Raw genomic sequence first — 24,663 nt, forward strand, 5'->3', positions numbered from 1 at the left:
AAAGGACTGACAGGTGTGAAAACCACAATATTGTGAGAAAGGTAAGTCAAGGCAAGTGATTTACTTTTATGGGTCTATTTTAATATTTTTAATTACTTGGTATAATTTAAGTTGGCCATTAAAAAAAACTTAATATTTAATTTCTTTAATTAGCAAATTCCACCATTGTCCGTAAGCAGTTTGTGTGTTCTCCCCGTGACTGCTTGGGTTTCCTCCAGGTGCTCCAGTTTCCTCCCACATTCCAAAGATGTACGGTCCAGTAGGTTAACTGGTCACATGGGTGTAGCTGGGCGACACAGACTCATTGGGCTGTGAGGCCTGTTACAGTGCTGTACCTTGAATGAACGAATAAATAATTAAATAAAACTATTTATACAGTTTAAAAGTATTTCAGACTACTAGAAGCATTCAAAGACATCGCCAAGTACCTTTACCATCAGGCTTCGAAATGATGGAAGGTGTGATGCAAAGAATTGGTTTAGTTAAGGTAAATGGCATATCCAAATGACAAGTTCAGGGTCTACTTATTTCTTGCTGTGAGCTGCTAAACTCATCAAATTCTTAACCCTTAAAACCTGCGATTGCTTTGAAATATTCTCTACACTGACCAATCAGAAATGAGGCTTCATAGGTGTCCTATATATTTTTTCCAATTCATGTTTCTTATTGCATGATGATAGCGCTTTGTGGTAGGGAAACTTATAGTACTAACTGTTTTGTAGGTATGCAGTACCGCAGAATGCGTGTGTGGTAGGGGTGGGGGGAACACTTGTAGCCGGGGGAACACTTGTAGCCTATACTCACCAAGTCGCTATAACGTCTAAGTTTGAGCCATCTCCTTTCTTTTACAAGGCCAGTGTAATGGGATTAGACCTCTCCATGACTATGCCTAGCTCTTCTGTCACACATCATGTTATGTCTCCCCAAAGAGAGACATAACATTCCTGAAGAATAAATTAAAAATTGCCATAATCAAAGACACTGCCCACCCAACAATTTACTCTTCTCTCCTCTCCTATCAGGCAGAAGATACAAAAGCTTTAGCACATACTCCCCTAGGGCTCAAGGACAGCTCGTATCTCAATGTTATCAGACTCTTGTATGGATGTCTGGTATGATAAGAGGGACCCTTTGCCTCACAATCTACCTCGCTGTGACCTTGCACTTCATTGTTTACCTGCACTGCTTGGTAGCTTTTGCACTTTATTCTGCATTGTGATTGTTTTACCTTACTCTAGCTCAATTCACCGTGTAATAGTTTGATCTGTATAAATGGTATGGAAGGCAAGCTATATCTTGGTACATGTGATAATAATAAACCAATATCAATGCTAAAAGCTGCATGAAATATTCAGCCTGCATTTCCCAAGGTCTTTTAATCCTCCTTTCCGCATGTTGTGATACTTGTACTGAGGATTCTGGCCCCTAGACAATCTCAGGTGATGTAGGTGAACGAGTGAGAGGCAATTGAATAGTCCCCTGACTCATGAATCTTGGAAGGGTCAGTGGTGGAGTGTAGCTCTGTCAATGGTGCACCACTCCTTGGGTCTTCAGGGCTCTTGAGTTTGTGCAGGATGAATGATCTTCAGAGTTGTTGACATTGGGCATCACTGTGGAATGACAGTTGGCGAAAGGGTTTAGACGGATTGAATTGCATAGCTTTTATAGAAATACTTGCCAAATAGGCCATGCTTACTAATGAACATTGGGCCATTGCCATTACTAACCAATGACATATAGGCATCATATTCAATTAGTTGAGTAATGAAGCACAAGTTACACGTTTAATCAATCAATTTCAACACTTACCGCGGAAAGGTTGCATGCTAAAGGGTGCATTTGTACATTTTCACTGGATACATTTAATTGTTTGACACAAGCTTGAATGGCCAAAAATCACTGAAGCTTTTCCACATTCCTTCAGAGTCTGAATGCATGCGTTCATTTGGATTCTTAATGTACCTAAGTAGTTCTGTAATCGACCACTGGGGAACTCTGAAGTATGAAGTATGCAAAATTGGTGCACATTGGAGTCTGTAAACTGTCCAGTGAGATCCTGATTAGTTTTTTTTTTAGTGTAATTAAACATATATATCTTTTAATGGTGGACCACTCGGATACCCAGGGCAACTCTCATGGCCCAATGAAATCAAAGTTTTCTTTAAGACTGAATGTTGAACTCAGAAATAAGCTGATGACGCTTTGGGTTTTTTGTTCATCTATTCTCAGTGGCCACTTTATTAGGTACACCTGTACACCTGCTCGTTAATGCAAATGTCTCATCAGCCAATCATGTGGCAGCAACTCAATGCATAAAAGCATGCAGACATGGTCAAGAGGTTCAGTTGTTGTTCAGACCTAACATTAGAATGGGCAAGAAATGTGAAGGACATAGGAAAAAGCTTTAATGATGTTTGGCCAGTCAAGCTAGTGTCAAACAATTTAATGTATCCAGAAAAAAAATATACAAATGCACTATTTAACTTTGACTGTGGAATGATTGCTGATGCTAGACAGGGTGATTTGAGTATCTCAGGAACTGTTGATCTTCTGGGATTCTCATGCTCAACAATCTCTAGAGTTGACAGAGAATGGAGCAATGAATAATAAACATCCAGTGAGCAGCAGCTCTGTTACAAAAATTCCTTGTTAATGTGAAAGGTCAAAGGAGAATGGCCAGACTGGACAGGAAGGTGGCAGTAACTCAAATAACATGTTTTACAACAGTGGTGTGCAGAAGAGCATCTCTGAATGAGATGCAGCAGCAGAAGACCATGAACATACAGTACATTCAATATACGTACAGAAGCTAGCTAATAAAGTGGCCAAGCAACACACATAAAAGTTCCTGGTGAACGCAGCAGGCCAGGCAGCATCCCTAGGAAGAGGTACAGTCGACGTTTTGGGCTGAGACCCTTCCACTGATTTTGCAAATAACAGCTACATGAGTTGATGGGCTATTATTTTAATCTTGCACTTCAAACAAAAACTTTCTTAGTTTTGGACAATGAGATGGAAGACATTAAGTACTGTTGATCACTTTTATTATAAGTGACTTTTATGAAAGATATAAAGCCAATAGCATATTAGTTATGGTAAATTAGAGAAAAGCACTTGAACTTAAAATGTTATCAGTAGCTTCATGATAGGGTAGGGAACCAACTGAGAGTTATAGTACTTGTCTTTGACCATGACACTGGCTTCATGCATGAAAGAATAGCAATAATGCATGAAATAATCCATAGTATCCAGGTCATCTTCAAGGAGCAGTGCCTCAGAAAGGTGGTGTCCATCATTAAGGACCTCTACCTCTCAGGACATGTCCTCTACTCATTGCTACCATCAGGAAGGAGGTACAGAAGCCAGAAGGCACACACTCAGCTATCCAGGAGCGGCTTCTTCCCCTCGGCCATCTGATTTCTGAAAGGACATTAAACCTATGAACACTACCTCACTACTTTTTTTATTTCCTATTTTTTTGCACTGCTTATTTGATATGTCGATACTTACTGTAATTCACAATTTTTTTTCCTCTCTTTATCATGTATTGCTTTGTACTGCTGCCACAAAGTTCACTCACTTCATGACCTATGCTGGTGATGTTAAACCTGATTCAGATTCAGATTGATAGTTACTGATTTACGTAAAGGCTTCCAATGTTGAGAGATACACATCAGAAATATTGGTTGAGCTTGAATTAAAACAGACAACATTATGGAAAAGTAATATTTTCTTTCAATTAATTGCATTACTTATCACTTTGTATGGATAATACATACTGCACAATATCTGAATAGAAATAAAGAAGATAACTCAGAGAAGGGTGTGGCCCACCACAATAGTCAAGTTTCAAAGAACTATCTTTTAGAACTATATAAACCAGTTGCTTTTATTTTCTATTTCAAGCTCATTGTGCCAACTGCTCTATGAAGATTTTTTTATTAATACAGTTGCTGTAATACCACTTGGATTGTATGTAGGTCTCAATCTGATCCCCAAGAGCATCATAATGTGTAACAGAAGATGCTCTGCGGTGTTGCTGTTAACGGTAAGATCATTGTCGATTGTTATTGTTTCACTTATTCTGCACCATGGTTTGTCGTTAAAACCAGTACAGTTATTCCAAGGATGGTAAGTGCGTAGTTAAGATAACAGCTCTTGTTACATTTCTTGGTGATAGACAGATCCCAACTTGCACTCTCAGGTCTACATCTGTGGAAAATGCCATTGCAATATCCAACTGGATTACATATCAAAGACCATCATGTAATACTGCTTTCTCTTTTTGATCGTAACAGTGATAAACTATGTTTGCTCAGTTGCTCCCTGCAATTGACTTTAATTGATCTATACTATAAATCTATCATAAGAAGTTCCCTCACATTAAAATGCAGGGAAAACCTTACGGGGAAGAAATCAGGCGGAGCTAACCTTTACAATAAATGATGTGTCGCAGTTTATAAATAACATGTTATGAACAAGGGTTAGTCATGGCACTTTATAAGTTATTGAATATTTACTGCCAATGGAATCATTCACGTAGATGGTGGCGGCGATACGGTCTATGCTTTACAACAAGGTGCCCGATATACAGCAACGTTAGTTTACTCAGCAAACGGAATCTATTTAAAGGGCAGAGAAAATGAACGGCAGCTGCTTCTCCAAGCAAAGCAGTGATATGCACTAAGTAATTGCATACATATTGTGTAAGTGATCACCAAGAAATCCAGTTGGAATGGAAAATGAAACAAAACTGCAGATGCTGGAATTCTGAAATAAAAACATAAAATGGTGCTAATCTTCAGCAGATTAGGTAACATTGCAGAGTGCCTGTGATCCGTCTGCAGGGCCAACCCTCCCATTGCTTGTCACTTGAATTCTTCATAAGTCCACAAGACATAAGAGCAAAACTAGGCCACTTGGCTCATCGAGTTTGCTCCACCATTCCATCAAGGCTGAATTATTATCCCTCTCAACCCCACTCTCCTGCCTTCTTCCATTAACCTTTGATGCTCTAACATATCAACCACTGCTTTAAGTATACTTAATGATTTGGCCTCCACAGCCATCTGTGGCAATGAATTCTACAGATTCACCATCCTCTCTATGTAGCAGAGTGGAGATATAACTCTACCAAGGGAAGTGTAAGGAGCTTTTCTCGGCGGTTGATCGGGACAGGACTGCGCAAGTGCGTGTAAATCAGTTCGAGAGGCAGCGGGAGTATTTAAAAGAGAGCAGTTTGTGGAAGTCGGCCATTTTTCTCGGCAGTTGATAGGGACAGGACTGCGCAAGCGCGTGTAAGTCAGTTCGAGAGGCAGCGGGAGTATTTAAAAGAGAGCAGTTTGATGGAGCGGGCGACGGAGTAGAGGGAGACAGAGTAGGAAGGCTTTGTCTCAAGAGGCTGAGGACGAGCTTCACTCTAAGTCAGGTAAGGCCGGGTAAGTTCCTTTAAAAGGAGAACGGTCTGCAGCGGTATTTTATTTGAAGTAAGGAAGGCGGCAAGGCTGTAGCGTATTGGGTAGGTCATGACAGCTGAGATCGGCCCCGTGGTTTGTTCCTCCTGCAGCATGTGGGAGATCAGGGATACTTCCAGTGTCCCTGACGACTATGTGTGCAGGAAATGTGTCCAGCTGCAGCTTCTGGCAGACCGCATTGAGCAATTGGAGCTGCGATTGGATTCATACTGGAGCATCCGCGATGCCGAGAAAGTCGTGAATAGCACGTTCAGTGAGTTGGCCACACCGCAGGTAAAGGCTACACAGGCAGAAAGGGAATGGGTGGCCACTAAACAGCGTAGCAGTAGGCAGGTAGTGCAGGAGTCCCCTGAGGTCATCTCCCTCCTAAACAGATATACTGTTTTGGATACTGTTGGGGGAGATATCTCATCTGGGAGGGCAGCAGCAGCCGAGTTCATGGCACCACGGGTGGCTCTGCGGCACAGGAGGGAAGGAAAAGGAGTGGGAGAGTTATAGTGATAGGGGATTCGATTGTAAGGGGAATAGGTAGGCGTTTCTGCGGTCACAAACGAGACTCCAGGACGGTATGTTGCCTCCCTGGTGCAAGGGTCAAGGATGTCTCTGAGCGGCTGCAGGACATTCTGGAGTGGGAGGGTGAACATCCAGTGGTCGTGGTGCACATAGGTACCAACGATATAGGTAAAAAACGGGATGAGGTCCTACAAGGTGAACTTGGGGAGTTAGGAGACAAATTAAAAAGTAGGACCACAAAGGTAGTAATCTCTGGATTACTACCAGTGCCACGTGCTAGTCAGAGTAGAAATAGGAGGGTATTTCAGATGAATATGAGGCATTGAAAAATGGTGTAAGTGGGAGGGATTCGAATTTCTGGGGCATTGGAACCAGTTCTGGAGGAGGTGGGACCGGTGCAAGCAGAACGGTCTGCACCTGGGCTGGACTGGAACCAATGTCCTAGGGGGAGCGTTTGCTACTGTTGTTCAGGAGGATTTAAACTAATGTGGCAGGGGGATGGGAACAAGTGCAGAGAGACTGAGGGGTGTAAAAAGAGGCTAAGAGTGTTGTAAAAGCAAGCCTGAAGGCTTTGTGTGTCAATGCAAGGAGCATTCGTAACAAGATGGATGAATTGAATGTGCAGATAATTATTAATGAATATGATGTAGTTGGGATCACAGAGACATGGCTCCAGGGTGATCAAAGATCGGAGCTCAACATTCAGGGATATTCAATATTCAGGAGGGATAGACATGAAAGAAAAGGAGGTGGGGTGGCAATGCTGGTTAGAGAGGAGATTAACGCAATAGAAAGGAAGGACATTAGCCGGGAGGATGTAGAATCGATATGGGTAGAGCTGCATAACATTAAGGAGCAGAAAATGCTGGTGGGAGTTGTGTACAGACCACCTAACAGTAGTAGTGAGGTTGGGGATGGCATTAAACAGGAAATTAGAAATGCGTGCAATAAAGAAACAGCAATTATAACGGGTGACTTCAATCTACATATAGATTGGGTGAACCAAATTGGTAAGGGTACTGAGGAAGAGGATTTCTTAGAATGTATGTGGGATGGTCTTCTGAACCAACATGCCGAGGAACCACTAGACAGCAGGCCATTCTAGACTGGGTATTGAGCAATGAGGAAGGGTTAGTTAGCAATCTTGTCGTGCGAGGCCACTTGGGTAAGAGTGACCATATATGGTGGAATTCTTCATTAAGATGGGGAGTGATATAGTTAATTCAGTAATGAAGGTTCTGAATTTAAAGAAAGGTAACTTTGAAGGTATGAGGCGTGAATTAGCTAAGATAGACTGGCAAATGACACTTAAAGGGTTGACGGTGGATATGCAATGGCAAGCATTTAAAGATCGCATGGACGATCTACAACAATTGTTCATCCCAGTTTGGCAAAAGAATAGATCAAGGAAGGTAGGGCACCCGTGGCTGACACGGGAAATTAGGGATAGTATCAATTCCAAAGAAGAAACATACAAATTAGCCAGAAAAAGTGGCTCACCTGAGGACTGGGAGAAATTCAGAGTTCAGCAGAGGAGAACAAAGGGCTTAATTAGGAAAGGGAAAAAAGATTATGAGAGAAAGCTGGCAGGGAACATAAAACTTGACTGTAAAAGCTTTTATAGATATGTGAAAAGAAAAAGATTGGTTAAGACAAATGTAGGTCCCTTACAGACAGAAACAGGTGAATTGATCATGGGGAACAAGGACATGGCAGACCAACTGAATAACTACTTTGGTTCTGTCTTCACTAAGGAGGACATAAATGATCTTCCGGAAATAGTAGGGGACCGAGGGTCTAGAGAGATGGAGGAGCTGAGGGAAATACATGTTAGTAGGGAAGTGGTGTTAGGTAAATTGAAGGGATTAAAGGCAGATAAATCCCCAGGGTCAGATGGTCTGCATCCCAGAGTGCTTAAGGAAGTGGCCCAAGAAATAGTGGATGCATTAGTGATAACTTTTCAAAACTCTTTAGATTCTGGATTAGTTCCTGAGGATTGGAAGGTGGCTAATGTAACCCCGCTTTTTTAAAAAGGAGGGAGAGAGAAACGAGGGAATTATAGACCGGTAAGCCTGACATCGGTGGTGGGGAAAATGCTAGAGTCAGTTATCAAAGATGTGATAACAGCACATTTGGAAAGCGGTGAAATCATCGGACAAAGTCAGCATGGATTTGTGAAAGGAAAATCATGTCTGACGAATCTCATAGAAGTTTTTGAGGATGTAACTAGTAGAGTGGATAGGGCAAAACCAGTGGATGTGGTATATTTGGATTTTCAAAAGGCTTTTGACAAGGTCCCACACGGGAGATTAGTGTGCAAACTTAAAGCACACGGTATTGGGGGTGTGGTATTGATGTGGATAGAGAATGGGTTGGCAGACAGCAAGCAAAGAGTGGGAATAAACGGGACCTTTTCAGAATGGCAGGCAGTGACTAGTGGGGTACCGCAAGGCTCAGTGCTGGGACCCCAGTTGTTTACAATATATATTAATGACTTAGATGAGGGAATTAAATGCAGCATCTCCAAGTTTGCGGATGACACGAAGCTGGGCGGCAGTGTTAGCTGTGAGGAGGATGCTAAGAGGATGCAGGGTGACTTGAATAGGTTAGGTGAGTGGGCAAATTCATGGCAGATGCAATTTAATGTAAATAAATGTGAGGTTATCCACTTTGGTGGCAAAAATAGGAAAACAGATTATTATCTGAATGGTGGCCGATTAGGAAAAGGGGAGGTGCAACGAGACCTGGGTGTCATTGTACACCAGTCATTGAAAGTGGGCATGCAGGTACAGCAGGCGGTGAAAAAGGCGAATGGTATGCTGGCATTCATAGCAAGAGGATTCGAGTACAGGAGCAGGGAGGTACTACTGCAATTGTACAAGACCTTGGTGAGACCACACCTGGAGTATTGTGTGCAGTTTTGGTCCCCTAACCTGAGGAAAGACATTCTTGCCATAGAGGGAGTACAAAGAAGGTTCACCATATTGATTCCTGGGATGGCAGGACTTTCATATGATGAAAGACTAGATTGACTAGGCTTGTCCTCTCTGGAATTTAGAAGATTGAGGGGGGATCTGATTGAAACGTATAAAATTCTAAAGGGATTGGACAGGCTAGATGCAGGAAGATTGTTCCCAATGTTGGGGAAGTCCAGAACACGGGGTCACAGTTTGAGGATAAAGGGGAAGCCTTTTAGGACTGAGATGAGGAAAAGTTTCTTCACGCAGAGAGTGGTGAATCTGTGGAATTCTCTGCCACAGGAAACAGTTGAGGCCAGTTCATTGGCTATATTTAAGAGGGAGTTAGATATGGCCCATGTGGCTAAAGGGATCAGTGGGTATGGAGGGAAGGCAGGTACAGGGTTCTGAGTTGGATGATCAGCCATGAATGCACTGAATGGTGGTGCAGGCTCGAAGGACCGAATGGCCTACTCCTGCACCTATTTTCTATGTTTCTATGTTTCTATGAGCTCCTTCTCTCTGCAAACCTGCTTAGCCTCTTGATCAGTGTTACGTGAAACCATGGGAATGGGTGCTAAAATGTCGTATGAGCAGCTGGTGGATATCACAAGTACAGGTTATGTGACCACTGAAGCCAGGCAATCTCTGAAGAGTATTAATAATGGCTGGGGTCACCCATCTTGTAAAGACACTACCCAGAAGAAGGCAATGGCAAATTATTTTTGTAGAAAAATTTGCTAAATGGCTAAAGAGGTTCCTCTTCATCTCTGTTCTAAAAGGGCTTCCTTATATTCTAAGGCTGTGCCCTCTGCTCCTAGATTCCCTCACTATAGGAAAATCCTGTGGATGTCAACTCTATCTAGATGGGTCTTTCTGTGGCCTTCTGCTATATTCTAATGAGACCCAATGTAATATTGAGGAACATTCCCTATCTGTGCATGTTGCATGACATTTAAGAGACATTTAGATAGGCATACGAACCTGAGGAAAATGGAGGAATGTGGACATTGTTTATTTATTTATTGAGATACACCCAGCAATCCTTTGATTTAATTTTAGTTAATCACTGGAAAATTTACAATAACCAATTAACCTACCAATCAGTGCGTCTTTGGACTGTGGGAGGAAACCAGAGCATCTGGAGGAAACCCACACATTTACAGGCAGAACATACAAACTCCTCACAGGCAGCAGCGGGAATTGAACCCAGGTCGCCTGTACTGTAAATTGTTGTGCTATCCACTATGCTCCCGTGCTGCCCTAACTTTGTGTAGGTAGTGGAGATTAGTTTAGTTTGCCATTTGATGGCATTTGTGCCAAACCAATTACATTGTAGGCTGATGGGCCCATTTCTGTGCTGTAATGGTCTATGTCCTAGGCAGCCATTAGCTTTAAGAGTTCCAGATTAGTAACTGGCTAGTTCTGCTGGAGGTTATTGATCCACTGAGCAATTCCAAAGGTCTAGAGTGCATTTCATGGCTTTTACATGCCTCTTTGTTTTCTCTCTAGAGCAGGGGTTTACAACCTGGAGTCCATGGACCCCTTGCTTAATAAAATTGGCCCATGGCATAAAAAATGTTGGGAACCCCTGCTCTGAAAATATCTCCATTAATCTTTCAAACACATAGCTTTGTAAGTACACTATCACTATGGTGATGCAGGCCTCCTTCCTCTATCAGAGATAGAGTGGTGTGCAGAAGAGCACACAACGTGTGAACCTTGAATTGGATGGGTTACAGCAGCAGAAGACCATGAACATACACTCAGTGGCTACTTTATTAGTTACAGTAGGTACCTAATCAAGTGTCCACTGAATGCATGCCATGGAGTTAGAGTCATACAACACAGAATCAGGCCCTTCAGCCCATCATGTTCATGTGGACCATAAGTAACCACTTACTGTATACTAATCCCATTCACTGAGACTTGGTACATTGCCTTTGTATATTAGTAATTCAAATGCTTGTCCATGTACTCCCATAGTCCATTTCAGGAAGGGATCTTCATAATTTCTATTAAATTGCAGACATGCATGTTTTACTCCTGTCTTGATCACATATTCCATAGTGGACAAAGAACGTTGGTGAACAGAGGGACCTTTGGGTTCAAGTCCGTAGTTTTCTTAAAGTGGCCACACAAATAGATAGTGAGCTGAGGAAGACATACGGCAGACTCGCCTTAATAGGTCAAGGGATAGAATATAAAAGTTGCATTGTTACCTCAAGTTGGACTGCTCCTGGGCAAACTGGAATGGAAAATTAAAAACGTTAGGTGGAACTCTCATTGCATAATATAGAAAGGATGTGGTTACACCAGAGAGAGAATGCAGAAGAGATTCACCAGAATGTTGTTTGGATTGGAAGGCTTTAGTGATGGGAAGAGATTGGATAGGCTAAGCTTGTTCTCCTTGGAGTGAAGGAGGCTGAGGGGTGATCTACTGAGGTACAGTACTGTGCAAAAGGCACATTTAGATAGGGTGCCTAAGACTTTTTCACAGTACTTAGCAATTTTATGTATTGCACTGTACTGCTGGTGTAAAAAAAACAAATTTCATGAATATGTGAGTGACAGTAAACCTGATTCTGACTTGAGTCTCTATTGTGGACTAAGCATGGGAAGAGGGCAGGGAGAGGGGAATCCTGGTTGGGAAAAGAGGAAGGGAGAGTGGAGGGAACAAGAAACACCAGAGAGACATTCTGTAATGATCAATGAACCAATTGTTGAATCAAATGACCTTGCCTGGTGTCTCAGGGCTGGATGCGTCTACACCCACGTCATACCCGGCCCTTGGCACTCCTTCTCTGCCACCTGTCCCACACCCCTCCTGCGGTGCTTCACCTTGTCATTCCCAACATCCTTTGCTCCTGCCAGATTCACAAACTCACTCTCTTCTCCACAGTGACAAATACAGTACTGTGCGAAAGTCTTAGGAACATACATATATAGCTAGGGTTCCCGAAGAATTTTGCACAGTACTGTTTGTAAAATTACAAAAGGCAGAGATAAACTAGATACTCAGAGTTATTTTCCTTTGGTAGAGGTATCAAAAACAGGGAGCATGGGTTTAAGATGAGACCCAAGAGACTGCAAAAGCTGGAATCTGAAGCAACAAACTACTTGCTGGAGGAACTCAGGAGGTCCTAAAAAGGAGGGGTGGGATGAAGAATTGTGTTCAGTCGAAATCCTACATCAGGACTGTGGTTTTAGGTCACACTTTCAGCAAATGTAAATCAAAATAGAGCTCACCACTTTTGAGATTTCCAGTGGTTAGACAAATTACATAGATTTCCCTGCCACGTAACTTAGATCTTTAAGAGTTTAATCCACACAGTTCTTCTGTGATAATAGAGATGGCTTTTGTTGGTATTTTGCTTGATTTCCTGTCGTTTCTCTTGCTTAGCTGCTCCTTTTGATTTTTTGGTCACCATCCATCATAACTGCCTTCTTGAATGAAAAGTGCTGTTGAACATTTTCATCCAATTTTTAAGAACAGACTACATGATACAGCCCACATTCATCAACCAAGCACCCCATCAAAACTTTGTGAACCACTCTTTTAGAGTTACTGATGTGTCCCAAGTGGTAGTTAGCAAAAAGATATTCATTGCTGTATCTATGCCAGGAAGCTTCTACTCCAATACAGCTATTCTACAAGATGCAATTTATATTTCCAGTATATCTCAGCAGAAATAAATACTAGCATTGGACAGCAACACAATTTGTCTTTAACCACTTCCCTTTCCAGACACCAAACATCAGATTGGGGGAAGAAATGTGATCTAAGTGACTTAGACTGTGTAATAATTGTTGGTGCCAGATAGGTTGGTTTGAGTGGGATTTTTATGCAGAGAGAGACAGAGAATTTTCAGAGAATGGTGTGGAAAACCAAATACATCCAGTGAGTGGTAGTTCTGTGGTTGAAATGCCTTGTTAATCAGAGAGGTCAGAGGAGAATGGCCAGACTGGTTCAAGCTGACAGCAAGGTAACAGTAACTCAAATAACCACGCGTTACAACAGTGATGTGCAGAAGACAAAAGTGGAAGGGCTACAGCAGTAGAAGACCATGAACATACACTCAGTGGCCACTTTATTAGGTATGTCCTATATATTAAGTCAAACCTGCACACATGGGGCAAGGCAGAGTCATCTGCGTGCCCACTGTGCTCCAAGCAAGGAACCCTGGAGCACATCCTCAGCGGCTGTGCAAGGGCACTTGGGGAGGGACGGTACAGGTGGAGGCATGATCAGGTCCTGAAGACCATCGCTGAAGCCGTCAGCGCAGGAGTTGAGTGGGCGAAGCGGTCCCGACCCTCCAAGCAGACCATTGCCTTTGTCAGAGCTGGGGAGCAGCCAATACCTGCCAAAAGAACATCTGCAGGCATTCTGACCTCTGCAAGGGACTGGCAGCTGTTGGTGGACCTCGAAGGGTAGCCGAAGTTCCCCAACCATATCGCAGCCACCACCCTGCGACCAGACATTGTCCTAGTGTCTGAGTCGAGTAAGCAAGTGGTGCTGCTGGAGCTGACAGTCCCATGGGAAGATAGCTTGGAAGAGGCCTTTGAAAGGAAGCTCTCCAAGTATGCAGGACTGGTCAGCAACTGTCAGCAGGCTGGATGGAGAGCGAGGTGCCTCCCAGTGGAGGTTGGTTGTAGGGGATTCGTAGCCCATTCCTTAGTTAAAGCCTTCAGCATTTTGGGCATCGAGGGAGAGAGGAAGAGGAGAACCATCCGCAGTACCATCAATGCGGCAGAGAGGGCCTCAAGATGGCTGTGGCTCAAAAGAGGGGAGCCATAGAGTCATAAGTAGCTAGGCATCTGGGCACAAGCTGGGGTCTGATCAGCCACGGCTGGGTACCTGGAGGAGGTTGTATGATGTTGAAAGACCCGAAACACCCGATGATTCCAGGAACATCACTGAAGATGTGTCCAGAAGCATCAATAGATGTATGTACACAGCAGTGCACTCAAAAGCTCATCCAAGAGCTTACATGCTGTGTCTTCAGACCATGAGCAGAAGCTCAGATACATTCCTCCTCTGCAATTATTTATACGCAATATGCTTGTATGCATATCAATATGTTTGTGTTCAGTACAGTGCAAAAGCCTTAGAGGCATCCATTAGTCTCATGAGACCATGGATTTGCACCTTGGAAAGTTTCCAGGGCGCAGGCCTGGGCATGGTTGTATGGAAGACTGGCAGTTGCCCATGCTGTGTCTCTCCTCTCCACACCACCGATGTTGTCCAAGGGAAGGGCATTAGGACCCATACAGCTTGGCACCAGCGTTGTCACAGAGACACGCTGCCTCAGCCAAGGCTCGAACTAGCGACCTTCAGATCACTAGACGAATGCCTTAACCACTTGTCCACGCCCCTTACATATAGCTAAGGTTTCTAATACTTTTGCACAGTGTTGTATATCAGCTAAAGTAGGAAGGTGGTTGACAAACAGAAGTAAGAGTACTTAGCTTTGTATTAGCTCAGTAGTGTCAGGAGATATTTGGTAACTGTGAAGACATAGTATACAGTACTGTGCAAAAGTTTTAGGCACCCTAGCTGTATGTATGTGCATAAGTATTTTCTTCATAGTGTGTTCTCATCCAAGTCATTAATGAACACAGAACAAAATAGTGAGAAAGTATGAAAATAATAGGGAAGATAGCAAAGGTAGTTTTTTTTTTACAAGGGTATTGTAGTGGTGGGTGACAGGGTGGAGATATATCCCTGTCAAAAAGGTGTAAGGTGCTCCTTCCCTCTGCCTTTCTTCAGGTCACCCTTGCCCCCACCCTTCCCGATCAGGGTAACAAGAAGCCATGGGAACAGGTGAACAGGTGGTGGATGATCGTATGAGCAGCTGGTGCATATCACAAGTCCTGGTTATGCCACCACTGATGCCAGGTAAACAATCTCTGAAGAGTATTGATAATGGCCGGGGTTCATCCATCCTGTAAAGACACTGCCCAGAAGGAGGCAATGGCAAACCACTTCTGTGAAAAACTTTGCCAAGATCGATTGTGGTCATAGACCATGATCACCAACATCATATGTCATGGTACATAATGATGCTGATAAGTGGTGGGTGTGCCAGGGGTGGTGGTAGAGGCAGCTACACTAGGGGCATTTAAGAAACTCTTAGTAGGCATATGGGTGATAGAAAAATTGAGAGCTACGTAGATGGAAAGGGCTAGAATGATCTTTGAGAAGGTTAAAAGGTCAGCCCAACATTGTGGGCTGAAGGGTCTGTACTATACTGTATTGTTCTATGTTCTAAACTGGGGGCTGCTTAGAAAATCAATTTACTGCTTTCCCTCATTTCATTCAGGTTAAGCCAACATTCTGTCCAGTATTTTATCTCCTACTCTGTGTCTCATTACCTTTGTCATTAATCTAACATAGGGGAATCTTGTCAAAAGCTTTCTGATTTATAGTCAGATTCCGATTAGTTAATTGTCATACGTACCAGGCTGCAATGAAATTCCTTGCTGGTGTGAAGCTGACATTCCAAGTATGTATCAATTACATTTCCTATGTGCAACAGGTCAGTAAAAACTTCCCACTTATTGTAATATCCATCTCCAGAAAATATTGAATTAAATTCAGATATTAGCAGACTTTCAGCTACTGTTTAACCTTCATCGCTTGTTTATTTTCATATAAATGGAAATATATTAATCACCTTCTAATCCTATGGAATTTCTCCCATATTTAATGACCTCACAAAACAGGTCAATTAAACCTTCATTAATTAAGGTCTTATTTAAAAATGATCTTTAACACTCACCTGTAGAGTTGTCAAACGAGAAACAGGATCATAAATTATGTTCAGTCTTGATATTTTAAATAGTAATTGTTTGGGGCTGGGAGACACAGGAAGTTGAACCACGTGTAAGAAGGCCTAATATTAAGTGCTATAATGTGTTATCTTCTTAGAAAAGAGATTGATGGTGCATATCGTGGCTAATTCTTGTAAATAGACAAGATAAAGTCTAAACCATCTTGGTAGTGGCCTGTTGAAAATTTCATACTAAAACAAAATAAGTATTAGTAATACGCACAAAATGCTGGAGGAACTCATCTGAGTGTATTAGTTTGATCTCCAGCAACTGCAGATTTTCTCTTGTTTGTAAGTAAGCCAGTATTAGAATCTTGTAGACATACATTCAATGGCCAATTTATTAGATACACCTGTTCAGCTGCTTATTAATACAAATATTTAATCAGCCAATGAGGTGGCAGCAACACAATGCATATAAGGATGCAGGTATGGGCAAGAAGTTCAGTTGTTGTTCAGACTAAACATCAGAATGGGGAAGAAATATGATCTAAGTGACTTTGACTGTGGACTAATTTTTTGGTGCTATATACCTTCTCCATCACCTGATTTGCTGGTTTCAGAGAGCCATGATATTTGAACTCCAAGCTCATTATTAGCATTCTCTAACGCCCTACCATTTCCTATATATGTCTAACCCCATTTTATTTCCCAAAGTGCATCACCTTGAAAGTGTCAGAGCACACACCATCTGCCAAAGGTGTCCAACTCTCCATCTGATCTATATCTTACTAGAGCCTTAGACAACAGATGTTGGAAATCCAAAGCAACACATGCAAAATGCTGGAGGAGCTCCAGGAAATGATGAACTTCCACCTTAAATATATGCACAGATTTGGCCTCCACTGCAGTCTGTGGCAGAGTGGCAGAGCAATTCCACAGATTTTCTACTGTCTGGCTAAAAAAAAATTCCTCCTTACTCTGTTCCCTCAATTTTGAGGCTGTGCCTCTCATTCTGGATACCCCCACCAGTGGGAACATCCTCTCCACATCCACCCTATCTAGTCCTTTCAACATTCGGTAGGTCCCCCCTCTCCATTCTTCTGCAGTCCACAGGGTACAGGCCCAAAACTGCCAAACTCTCCTCATATGTTAACCCTTTCATTTCCAGAATCATCCTCATAAACCTCCTCTGGACTCTCTCCAATGACAACACATTCCTTCTGGGATATGGGGCCTAAAATTTTTGACAAGACTCCAAGTGCGGCCTGACTAGCGTCTTATAAAGGCTCAGCATAATCTCCTTGTTTTTATATTCTATTCCCCATGAAATAAATGCCAACATTGCATTTGCCTTCTTTACCACAGACTCAACCTGTAAATTAACCTTCTGGGAGTCTTGCATGAGGATTCCTAAGCCCCTTTGCACCTCTCATGGTTTGAACCGTCTCCCCATTTAGATAATAGTCCGCACTATTGTTCCATTTACCAAAGTGCATTATCATACATTTCCAAACACTGTATTCCATCTGCTACTTTTTTGCCTTTTCTTCCAATTTGTCCAAGACCTGCTGTGATTACATTGCTTACTCAGCACTACCTACCCCTGCACCTATCTTCGGATCATCTGCAAACGTTGCCACAAAGCTATCAGTTCCATTATCTAAATCATTGACACACAATGTGAAAAGTAACGGTCCCAATACTGACCCCTGAGGAACACCACCTGTCACCGGCAGCCAACCAGAAAGGCCCCCTTTATTCCCACTTGCTGCCTCCTGGCTATCAGCCACTCCTCTATCCATGCCGATATCCTTCCTGTAACGCCATAGGATTTTATCTTGTTAAACAGCCTCATGTGTTCTACCTTATCAAACGCCTTCTGAAAATCCAAGTTAATGATATCCACTGCCTCTCCTTTGTCCATCCTGCTTGTTACTTTCTCAAAGAACTCTAACAGATTTGTCAGGCAAGATTTCCCTTTACAGAAACCATGCTGACTTTGACCTATTTTATCATTAGTCTCCATGTACCTTGAAACCTCATCCTTAATAATAGACTCCAACACTTTCCCAACTACTGAGGTTTGGCTAGCTGGCCTACAATTTCCTTTCTTTTGCCTTCCTCCCTTCTTAAAGGATGGAGAGCCATTTGCAATCTTCCAGTCCCCCAGGATCATGCTGGAATCAAATGATTCTTGAAAGATCATGACCAATGCATCCATTCTCTCTTCAGCAACCTCTTTCAGAACTTCGGGATGTAGTTCATCTGGTGCAGGTGATTTATCCACCTTAAGACCTCTGCGCTTGCCTCGCACTTTTGCCTTTGTAATAGCAATGGCTTTCACTCCTGCTCCCTGACACACACGGACCTCTGGCACACTGCTAGCGTCTTCCACAGTGAAGACAGATATGAAGTACCCACAAAAAGCTGGAGGGACTCAGCAAGCAGCATCTATGGAGAAAAGTACAGTCAACGTTTTGGGCTGAAACCCTTTGGCAGGACTGGAGAAAAAATGCTGAAGAGTAGATTTGAAAGGCGGGGGAAGGAGAGAGAGAAGCGTCAGGCGATAGGTGAAACTTGGAGGGAAAGGGATGAAGCAAAGAGCTAGAACGTTGATTGGTGAAAGAGACAGAAGTCCATGGAAGAAAGAAGAAGGGTGGGTGGGTGGAGGAGCACTAGATGGAGGTAATAGACGGGCAAGGAGATAACATGAGAGGGGGAAAGGAGATGGGAAATGGTGAAGGCGGTGGAAGCATTTCTGAAGTTTGAGAAATCGATGTTCATGCCATCAGGTTGGAGACTACCCAAACGGAGTATAAGGTGTTGTTCCTTCAACCTAGGTGTGGCCTTATCGCCGAGCATCTATGCTCCATCCGCCAGAACAAGTGGGATCTCCCAATATCCACCCATTTTAATTCCACTTCCTATTCCCATTCTAATATGTCCATCCATGGCCTCCTCCACTGTCAGTATAAGGCCACACTTAGGTTGGAGGAACAACACCTTATATTCTGTTTGGGTAGCCTCCAACCTAATGGCATGAACATTGACTTCTCAAATTTCTGGTAACACCTCCTCCCCCACTCCCGTTCACTATTTCCCATCCCCTTGTCCCTCTCTCATGTTATCTTCTTGCTTGCCCTTCATCTCCCTCTGGTGATCCTCCCCCCCTTTCTTCTTTCTTCCATGGCCTTCTGTCTCTTTCACCAGTCAACTTCCTAGCTCTTCGTTTCATCCCTCCCCCTCTAGGCTTCACCTATCACTGGGTATTTCTCTCTCCTCCTCCCCCACCTTTTAAACCTACTCCTCATCTTCTTTTCTCCAGTCCTGCCGAAGCGTTTCGGCCCAAAACACCCACTGTACTTTTTTCCATAGATGCTGCCTGGCCTGCTGAGATTTGTGTGTGTTGCTTGGATTTCCAGCATCTGTAGATTTTCTCTTGTTTGTAAAGTACCCATTAAGTTCATCTGCCATTTCCTTGTCCCCCATTACAACCTCACCAGCATTATTTTCCAATGTAAACACGAGGAATTCTGCAGATGCTGGAAATTCAAGCAACACACATCAAAGTTGCTGGTGAACGCAGCAGGCCAGGCAGCATCTCTAGGAAGAGGTACAGTCGACGTTTCGGGCCGAGACCCTTCGTCAGGACTAACTGAAGGAAGAGCTAGTAAGGGACTGCATTGGCACTGCTTCCTGCATGCATGCTGAGCTCGTTGATTTCATTAACTTTGCCTCCAACTTTCACCCTGCCCTCGAGTTTACCTGGTCCATTTCTGACAACTCCCTCCCCTTTCTAGATCTTTGTGTCTCTATCTCTGGAGACAGCTTATCTACTGATGTCTACTATAAGCCTACTGACTCTCACAGCTATCTGGACTATTCCTCTTCTCACCCTGTCTCTTGCAAAAATCCATCCCCTTCTCACAATTCCTCTGTCTCCGCCGCATCTGCTCTCAAGATGAGGCTTTTCATTCCAGGACAAGAGAGATGTCCTCCTTTTTTAAAGAAAGGGGCTTCCCTTCCTCCACCATCAACGCTGCTCTCAAACGCATCTCCCCCATTTCATGCACATCTGCTCTCACTCCATCCTCCCGTCACCCCACTAGGAATAGGGTTCCCCTGGCCCTCATCTACCACCCCACCAGCCTCCGGGTCCAACATATTATTCTCCGTAACTTCCGCCACCTCCAACGGGATCTCACCACTAAGCACATCTTTCCCTCCCCACCTCTCTCTGCTTTCCACAGTGATCGCTCCCTACGCGACTCCCTTGTCCATTCGTCCCCCCCATCCCTCCCCACTGATCTCCCTCCTGGCACTTATCCTTGTAAGCGGAACAGGTGCTACACATGCCCTTACACTTCCTTCCTTACCACAATTCAGGGCCCGAGACAGTCCTTCCAGGTGAGGCGACACTTCACCTGTGAGTCGGCTGGGGTGATATACTGCGTCCGGTGCTCCCGATGTGGCCTTCTATATATTGGCGAGACCCGACGCAGACTGGGAGATCGTTTTGCTGAACACCTACGCTCTGTCCGCCAGAGAAAGCAGGATCTCCCAGTGGCCACACATTTTAATTCCACATCCCATTCCCATTCTGATATGTCTATCCACGGCCTCCTCTACTGTAAAGATGAAGCCACATTCAGGTTGGAGGAACAACACCTTATATTCCATCTGGGTAGCCTCCAACCTGATGGCGTGAACACTGACTTCTCAAACTTCCGCTAATGCCCCACCTCCCCCTTGTACCCCATCCGTTATTTATTTATATACACACATTCTTTCTCTCTCTCCTTTTTCTCCCTCTGTCCCTCTGACTATACCCCTTGCCCATCATCTGGGTTTTTCCTCCCCTCCCCCTTTTCCTTCTCCCTGGGCCTCCTGTCCCATGATTCTCTCATATCCCTTTTGCCAATCACCTGTCCAGCTCTTGGCTCTATCCCTCCCCCTCCTGTCTTCTCCTATCATTTTGGATCTCCCCCTCCCCCTCCCACTTTCAAATCCCTTACTCACTCTTCCTTCAGTTAGTCCTGACGAAGGGTCTTGGCCCGAAACGTCGACTGTGCCTCTTCCTAGAGATGCTGCCTGGCCTGCTGCGTTCACTAACAACTTTGATGTGTGTTGCCAGCATTATTTTCCAGTTGTCCAAAATCAGCTCTCACCTCCATTTTACTCTTTATATAGCTGAAAAAACTTTTGGTATCCTGCTTTATTTTATTGGCTAGTCTGCCTTCATATTTTATCTTTTCCTTTCTTATAGTTTTTAAAGTTGCCTTTTGTTGGATTTTAAAAGCTTCCCACTCACTTTTGCTACTTCACATGCTCTTTCCTTGGCTTTCATGCTTTTATGCAATCCTTAACTTCTTTTGTCATTCTTGTATTCTTTATGAAGAATTTAGGCTTATGGTCAGGTAGAGGCTAAGTTAGATGGATGTGTCAATACTCAGTGGGCACTTAATTAGGTACAGGACCTACCTAATAAAGCAGCCACTAAGTGTGGAATTATATAGCACAGAAACAGGCCCTTCAGCCCATCACATCCATGCTGACCATTTTGCTTCTATTAGGTGCAGCTGAATATGTCTGTTTGTCTCTTCAGCGGTTCTAAACATCTTATCAGTTTTAGTCATGTGGGGCCAAAAGACTGAAGCAAAAATAAAATACAAGGCGGTATAGTAACCTTCATAATCAAATCTATACTTAGACTATGTGTTCCTTTCTTTTTTTCAAACCCTCATTGATTAAAACTAAAAATAATCAACCTAGACTGAAGAGAGAAGGTCATGAAACTGCAGAAGACGACGGCTCTTTGTTTTCACAACCATCTTGTTTATAGCTAAAATGACTCTGAGTGAAGGCAAATTAGGTGTTTAATTTATTGGTGTGTGAAATTTGATTGTGTCATTGACAAATTAAAGAAGCATTACAGCAAACCTTAGGAAGGTGTCAGCTCGCAGTTTGCTAAAGATATCGGCATTGCATGTACACTGTTATGTAACTGTAACAAAGGAGAACCACAGTAAGTTATGAATTTCAGTAGAGTCTTGCATTGTCATTAGAGTAGCTGGTAACAGAACCTCACCCACTGCTATTTCAGTCATAGAGAATGCTGAATTTTCATTCCCAACATGACGGTATTTATGACAGTCATCGCTAATTAGTGGGGCAGTATGAAAGAAGTTGAAGTGAAAATTTATGACTGCTTCTCCCTTAGCTTTGTTTCATCGCAGTTCTATACTCAGTGGCTACTAGATATACCTATATACCTGCTCGGTAATGAAGATATCTTATCAGCCAATCATGTGGCGGCAAATCAATGCAAAAAAGCACGTGGAAAAGGTCAAGAGGTTCAGTTGTTTTTCAGACCAAACATCAGAATGGGGAAGAAATGTGATCTAAGTGACTTTGAGCATGGAATGGTTGTTGTTGGTACCAGATGAGGTGACTTGAGTATCTCAGGGACTGCTGATCTCCTGGGATTTTCATATGCAGTACAATAGTCTCTAGAATTTCCAGAGAAGGGTGTGAGAAACAAACAAAAACATCCGCAGAGTGACAGTTCTGTGAGGGAAAATGCCTTGTTAATGAGAGCAGTCAGAGGAGAATGGCCAGACTGGTTCAGACTGACAGGAAGGTGACAGGACCTCAAATAGACAAGTATTACAACAGTGCTGTGCAGAAGAGCATCTCTGAACGTACAGTACGTCGAACTTTGAGGTGAATGGGCTACAGCAGCAGAAGATCACAAACATACACTCGATGGCCACTTTATTAAGTACAGGAGTATCTAATAAAGTGGCCACTGAATGCATATGCTGTAAATTTGAACCCTTACTGGTTGGGGCGTCAGGATGTTGGGGAGAACTAGGAAGGAGGAAAGGATCACTGAGTTTGAGCATGGTTTAGGGGTTCGATGTTGAAAGATTCAAAGTAACTTTATTATCAAAGTACAGAATCAATGAAAGAGCACCCAACTTGGGCGTCTAACCAGAGTGCAGAAGAAAAAAAACTGTGCAAACACAACAATAAATAAATAATACTAAGTAAATAAGCGATGAATACTGAGAACACAAGATGAAAAGTCATTGAAACTGAGTCCGTTGGTTGTGGGAGTATTTCAATGATTAGGTAAGTGACATTGAGTAAGGTTATCCCTTTAGTTCAAGGGGATTGAGGCATAGTTGAGGGGTAGTAGAGGGGTAGTAAGTGATCCTGAACCTGATGGTGTGAGTCCTAAGGCTCCTGTACCTTCCTCCTGATGGCAGTAGTGAGAAGAGAGCATGCTCTAGGTGATGGGGTCCCTAATGATGGTTACTGCTTTCCTATAGCAGTGTTTCAAGTAGATGTGCTCAATGGTTGGGAAGGCTTTACTAGTGATGATGGGTGGTTCCTGAGAGTGCTTAGAAATGCGTGGGTACACAGGGAAGGGGAGGATTGGCTGGTGGTTACAAGCACAATGAAGGCCTGTTATTATGCCATAGCTTAGATCATTGGTAAAGGTCAGATAATCTTAGGCTACGTTCACATTACGCTGGATAATTTTGAAAATGAAGCTTTTTCTCTTCGTTTTGACCCTCTGTCCACACTAAAACGGCGTTTTCATCCCCCGAAAATGGAGATTTTCAGAAACGGTCTCCAGAGTGAATAAATCTGAAAACGCCTCACATCCGTTGTAGTGTGTATGGGGTAAATGGAGAGATTTAAAAATGCTGTCATGACAACACCACAACAACAATGCTTTTTCTGCTTCTGCTTGGTACTGTGCAAGCACTGCTGTACGGCTGTTATAACGCGCAGTCGATGTGAACGGCGTGAGAGTTAAATTGTAAAGTGAGCTTTTTTGACTATTTAAAAATGCTGTCATGACGTGCCGGAACAGATGGCCACAGCACGGCATTTCATTGTTTCCTTGAACGCAACCCCCCACATTTATTTTTTTTTTCAGTTTTAAGTCCTCCTGCGCGAGAGCCAAGAGCAATTCCTTTTACGTTTTTCTACTCTGTAACTGGACAAAGGTGCACCAAGTATACTGTTTCCTCTTCGCTTGTTTTCTGTGTGTCCTGTGCGTGCCCAGTAGAGGGGATTCGCCCAAATATCCGTGTTAGTGTGGACAGAGATATCTTGAAAAACGCTTAGTGTGTACGCCTGTCGTTTTTATTCGAAACCAGCGTTTTCAAAATTATCCGGCGTAGTGTGGATGTAGCCTTAGAGATAGTGCTAATATGTCCTGCACGCTATTGGATGCTAACAGTGTATAATTAGATGCCAGGTCTCTTACAACTTGAAACAAAGGAAGTCCATGACAAAGGGAGGATGCTTGCAGTTCAAATGGGGAAAATGTATTCACAAAATCAGTAGGTAAACTTTGGATCTCTGCCAGCGGAAACAATTTCTCTTGACTTAAATGTTTATCAAAGTCAATAAGTAGCAGAAACTTTCAACAGGTCAGATGGCATTAGAACTCAATGGTGTTGGAGGGTCAGACACCCTGAGCCGATAGGCTGGTCCTGGACTTATTTCATAATTTACTGGCATAATTTACATATTACTATTTAACTATTTATGGTTCTATTACTATTTATTATTTATGGTGCAACTGTAGCAAAAACCAATTTCCCCCGGGATCAATAAACTATGACTGTGACTACGACTATGACTATGTGTTGAAGGCTATTTGGCCAGAAATGTTAAATCTTTTACTCTCTCTCTTCAGATGCTGTGTGACCTGCTGAGTATTTCGAATATTTTTCCCATAGAATAAAATATGAAAATCTTAAATAATTGAATAGCATTCAGCCCCATCTTCACATTGCTCTGAAGATAATGAGAGTTAAACCTGACTGCTTTCACGACCGCAGTGTTCACTGCATCAATTCCATCGGTCTTGCTTCAACCACAGATTTAGAACCACTACCTTAAATTGGCCCAGCTGCTTTG

The sequence above is a fragment of the Mobula hypostoma genome, chromosome 13 (genome assembly GCF_963921235.1).
Source record: "Mobula hypostoma chromosome 13, sMobHyp1.1, whole genome shotgun sequence".
NCBI lineage: Eukaryota > Metazoa > Chordata > Chondrichthyes > Myliobatiformes > Myliobatidae > Mobula > Mobula hypostoma.